This window comes from Palaemon carinicauda, chromosome 19, assembly GCF_036898095.1.
Source record: "Palaemon carinicauda isolate YSFRI2023 chromosome 19, ASM3689809v2, whole genome shotgun sequence".
Classification (NCBI taxonomy): domain Eukaryota; kingdom Metazoa; phylum Arthropoda; class Malacostraca; order Decapoda; family Palaemonidae; genus Palaemon; species Palaemon carinicauda.
The window spans coordinates 76,194,388-76,200,387 of record NC_090743.1 but is presented as its reverse complement, the minus strand read 5'-3'; positions in this window follow the sequence as shown (position 1 = coordinate 76,200,387).

Below are 6,000 nucleotides of genomic sequence, written 5' to 3'. Positions count from 1 at the left end.
TAGGTTACACAAGGGAACAGTGGTTTACCTGCAGTTGGTTGAGGTCAGCTGTGCAGAGGACCCTGGACACTGATTTCCCCCAAGAGAGGGGAGGATGAAGAAAAGAAAGAGCCTGTCATTCATTTACTGACTAAAACTGGATAACCAATGCCCTCAACCTCTTGCTACTTGTCCATCAAGGAGATTGAGTCCTGTGGGTTACGTCTTGCAGGTAGTGGGCGGCAAAGGTCGTCTGACGCTTCCACACGCCCGCTTGTAGAACCTGCACCAAAAAGTAGTTGCATTTGAAGGCCAGGGACGTAGGTATGCCTCTGACATCGTGAGCTCTAGGTCGATGTGTCAGAGGAGGATCTGGATTTAGCACGACCTCAATGACCTTGCGAAACAAAGCATAGATGTTATTTTTTATGCTTCTGCTCTTGACCATTCCCATGCTGACGAAAAGCGCTGGCATATGGGGGCGAGCTGCCGCATTTCTTTTAGGGTAGTACCTCAAACTCATTACTGGACATAGTAACAGTTGGTATGGGTCGTTGGTTACAGAATGGAGACTCGTTATCCGGAAGGAATCGAATCTAGGATCTGCTACCAGCGGATTCTGAGTCTTTACTACAAACTCCGGGACAAAGCTGAAGCTTAGCTCTCCCCATCCCCTTGCATGGGCAATGTCATACGAGAGACCATGAAGTTCGCTAACTCTTTTGGCTGAAGCCAAGGCGAGTAGGAACACCGTCTTTAATGAGTGGTAGCGATCAGTTGCCTGGAGTAATGGTTCATAGGGAGGAACCTTCAAGAATCGAAGAAACCAAACCATGTTCCATGAAGGAGGTCTCACTTCCGACTGGGGACAGGTAAGTTCGTAACTCCGTATGAAGAGAGAGAGTTCAAGCAAAGAGGAAATAACTACTCATTTCAGCTTAAAGGAAAGACTCAAGGCTGACCAATAGCCTTTTACTGACAAAACCAAGAGGAGCATTTCCTCCTGCAGATGCACGAGGAACTCCGCTATTGCTTGGATAGTAGCATTAAGGGGAGAGATACTCCTTTCACGACACCAACCACAGAAGACATCCCATTTTGCCTGAAAGACTGAAGCATAAAATCTTTGCAGGTGTCCAGCCATATGCTTCACAACTTGTTGCGAGAATCATCTCTGAGTGAGGAGGTGCTGGATAGTCTCCAGGCATGAAGTTGTAGCGAAGCTAGAGTCTTATGGAAGGAGTTGGCATGTGGTTGTCTGAATAGATTGTGTTGCACAGGGAGCGCTCTTGGAAGCTCTGTTAGGAGTTACAGGTCTGGGAACCATTCTGCGTGATGTCAAAGCGGAGCTATGAGGGTCATTGAGAGATTGACCAATGTTCTGGTCTTGTTGAGTACTCTTCTCATCAGACAGAACATGGGAAAAGCGCAAACGTTAATGTTGTCCCACCATTATTGGAATGCATCTAGCCAGAGAGCCTTGGGGTCTGGGACTGGGGAGCAGTACAACTGGACCCTGAAGTTCAGGGCCGTTGCAAACAGATCCATAGTCGGGGAACCCCACAAAGTCAGGACATTGTTGGCTACTAGATGATTCAAAGACCAATCGGAGCCCCCTATCTGAGTAGCTCTGCTCATGTTGTCCACAAGCACATTCCTTTTGCCGGGAATGAAGCGAGATCATAGGGTCACAGAGTTTGTCTTCTGTCTATCTCAGTATCTCTACTGCCAGATGGGATAGGGGCTGCGAAAAAGTACCATCTTATTTGTTGATATAAGCCACTACTGTGGTGTTGATTCTCATTATCATCCCTGAGTGGCCAGCCAGGAACTGTTGGAACTGTTGAAGGGCCAGGAAGACAGCCTTCATCTCTATGAGATTTATGTGCTGCTACTTTTTAAACTCTGGCCATACGCCTGAGGTCGTATGGTACAGCATGTGGGCCCACCACCCTTCTTTTAATGCATCTGAGAAGAACATCAAGTCTGGGGGGGAGAAGGTCGAAGATCTTTAGCATATTCTCTATGCCTCTCACTACTCAAGGTCTGTCCATTCTTCTGGTCTCATGGGAATCAGAATGTCCGGGGAATCACAGTCCTGATTCCAACTGGATTTTAGCCACCATTGGAGAGATCGTATCCTGACTATTAGGATGATAGGTGCTCAAGGAGACATAACCACCTCTGGGCTGGGAGTTTTTGTCTGAGTAACGGTCTTGCAACCTTCCTAAACCTCACTACCCTGTCGTATGATGGGAAGGCTTTGTGAAGATAGGTGTCTATTATCATTCCTAGGTATACCAGTCGTTAAGAGGGAAACAAAGATGACTTCTAGAGGTTTACCACAATCCCCAGACCTTGGCAAAGCCCTGGAAGTTTGTCTCGGTGCTGAAGAAGGGTCACCACTGAGTCTGTTATAATCAGCCAGTCATCTAGATAACGTAGGAGACGGCTGCCGAATCTGTGAGCCCAAGATGACACTGGGGTGAACACTCGTGAAAACCTGAGGTGTTGTGGAAAGACTGAAGCACAGTACTGGCATTTCTTGTTGTCTAGCATGAATCTGAGATACTTCCTTCAGGACCGATGGATAGGGATCTGGAAGTATGCATCCTTTAGATCCAGTGTGCACATGAAGTCCTGTCTGTGGTCTTAATGCTTCTCTGACCGTGCCTGCATTCTCCATGCTGAAGTGTCTGTTTGACAAACTCATTCAGAGCTGAGAGGTCAATGACTGGTCTCCAGCCTCCTGACGCCTTTTTCAAAAGAAAGATTCCACTGAAGGAGCCTGGGGAGTCTTCGAGGACCTCTTGGAGAGCGCCCTTCTCCAACATGGTCTGGACTTCGGCCCGAAGGGTCAGCTCCTTTGCGGATTCCCTTCACATAGGAGCTCGATGTAACTGGAGTCTTGGCCACTGGAGGAACAGATTGAATGAATGAGATGCAATACCCTGAACAAATCATGGAGACTGTCCAGGGTTCGGCCCCGAGCTGCATCCACATTTGCCAGCTGAATTGCAGGCATCCCCCTACTGCTGGACAAGTGAGGGGGGTTGCCCATCATAGCGGTTGCGGCCTCAGCCAGCCCTTCTAAGATTTTCCCCTCCACGGGAGGACTTGGAGCCTTTCCTGTAATTGGCAGAAAAGGGCTTCTTACACCTTTGTATCCATCGGTGTCGTCCTGCTTGTCGGTTTCAGCTGTTTATTCTGCAGCTGAGAGGTTGGTCTATAAGGCCAGGATGTTAAGGCCCTATGGAGACGGGAGTCCTGGTGGGACTTCTTCCATCACTCTGCACCTCACTCGACGTCTCCCAGCTCAAATAGGAAGGAACCCTCCAGAGAGGAGTTCTGGAGTTTCACAATCACCCTTTGTGGGACTTGGTGATGAAACCAACCTCTCAATTATCGAGATTCTCCTTCTTAGGATGGTGTTTGTCCACAGGTTAACTACCTGATGGGCAAGGAACTCGAATGTACGAGTGCCCGATAAATGAAAGGTCTCGATCGCCTTCCTGGAGCTTTCCTTGGATAAATCTTTGGTCCGCACCTGGTTTTCCATAGACCCCAACCAGAGATCTAGCCACGAGGTAGCCTGCATGGAGTACTTTGCTACCTTCTTGTGATTGAGGATCTCAGACGGGGAGAATGACACTTGCCATCCAGAGTCTCTCTCAAGAGAGATCCCCTTCATCAATTCCTCTAAGGAATAATGTAGAGGAAGGGCCAGGGGAGGCTCATCAAGGACCTCAGAGTACTTCCTCTGCTGGACATCAGGAGGTAGGAGAAGTCTAGAGGATGAGCTTGTTCAAAGAGAGCCATAGGAGCCGGTGAGTTGAAATAGAACCTTCCGTCTGGCACTCTTCAGCCCTTAAGACCAGGGCAGGGCTGCACTGGACTTGGGGGGCTTCTGAGTGCTGAAGACATGGTCTAAGACCGTGTCTTTGCCCTCCTGAGGAGCTATCTCAAGGTCTGCCAACCCATTGCAGGACCTCATACAGGCAAAAACCTGCCAGAAGGCATGCACAGGCTCTCTGTTGTGCTTCCGATGGCTAGGACTGACAAGGAATTCAGAGTCTTCCATCTACGAGACATCATCTTGGGGTAGGTCATAAACGTCGTCTTAGGGATGGATAGGAGACAGCTGTCTGACCATCTCTGCGGGTCTAGCAGATCTCATCAAGGACTTTGGCAGAAACTTGAAGTCCTTGGACTCCTTCCTTGGTGGGAAGAAGGTCTCCAAACCCATGGTCTTGCCTGGACACCTTTCTGCAGCTCAACTCTAAGGTGAAGGATGGAGTCTTATATGAGTTTAGAGGCTGCTCTCCTCTCTCAAGGAACTTCCTCGATGGGAGAGGGTCAGAAGGAGCCAGCTAGGGATTCCCTCCTGTGTGGAGCTTCCTTCTGGATCGGTTAATTCGGAGTAAGTGTACGAAGAGAAGTAGAAACGACGATGCTCAGCTTTCGTTTGGATATCCTGACAGAGGTCAGCTTGACACTGGATGAGACCACCTCGTCAGCAACTCCTCTTTTCCGTTTCACAGGGGAGAAGAAACCGAAGTCTTTTTACAGGAAGGAACCATGGACTTTCACCTTGGATCAACCGAAGGCAAGGAAGACTCCTCCAGGGGAATCCTGGACAGGTAAACCTGTCACCAAGGCTTGAGAAACAGCCCTCACCAAGGCTCCTGCCCTATAGCAGCCTTATAGGAAAGCTCCCCTAAAGAAAATGAAGAAGATGGTTTCCACAAGGAAGTCCCGCCCACTGTCGAAGATGAACCGGCGGAAGGCAGAAGAGCTACAGTCTCCTTTTGTGGGAATGGAATGGGTCGTGAGGGAGGTTCACTCGGAACCTTGAACGTCTGTTGGCCGGAAGGCACCTGGCCTTTCTCTGCTCTCACATGAGAACACGATGTCCTGCGTTTATGGGGAGGATAACGAGACGAAGGCATACGGCAAGGAGAAGACTGTCATTGCTCCGGAAAGCGAGTCTGTGATCGGCATGATAGAGATTGGTAACCTGAGGATGAGCGAACCTGGAAGGTGGCAAACTGTTCAAGTCTGCAAACAGCTAACCATTGGCGAACGGTGAACAGCAGAAAGCTAGCGAAAGATGAGCAACCGGGTGGCACGAACCAGCTGGCGAACTGTGAACTGGAGTTCGTTGATGAGCTGAAAGAGAAGAAAGATGATCTGACAAACGCCGCGAGGCTGGCGAACAACGAGATTACCCAGAGTCCGATGACAAAGGCCGTAAGTCGGGAACCAGGAGGAGCGCAGCGTGACGGACGAGCCTCGTCGGACTAACGAGCTCTAGATGAAGGAGGATCCTCCAAAGGGGATCGTTCTGCAACGGAGGACGACGAGCCAAACAGACTTCTCTTTGCTGAAGGCAAAGGAGCACGTCTGAGGCGAAGAGGAAAACAAACCTCTGCAAGGGAGGGCAGAGCAGCAGGCTGGTCACCAGAAGACCTTTGAAGAGGAGTCGCATGAGTGGTCTCTTGCAAACGAGAGACATGCCTAAGACTCTGCTGGACCCCGCCCACCCGAAGACTGTTCGGCGACGGGGAAGCACAGTCTTCGGCAGCGACGGCAGGAGCGGAAGATGAGGCAGAACTGGAGTCTGCAGGAATGGCCGCAAAAGACCCCTCAGGGACTTGAAGGTCGACGCTAAGAAAAGCCATCGGGTTGACCTCGAAAGCAGAAGAACGCTGCACCTCATCACCCAGTTGAATGAACTGCATCAACACCTCCTTTGAAGGCGGGCCAGGTAATTTGAGGGATGGCCACACCTGCAAAAAAGAATAAAAGAACAAGGACTCACTCGGGGGGAGAGGTGAGACCACTTCGCTATGGGAAGCAACACAGTCTCTCGAGGAACAAGGTTGTCTAGGAGTTGAGTGTCCTGCGCTACTACTCGACAGTTCTCTGGGGGAAGCCAGCTGAGCAGGAGCTTTGGAGGAAGGTCAAGGGGAGTGAAAGAAGCAGCAAGGGTTTCTTCTGCTTCAAGGAAGACCGCAAAGA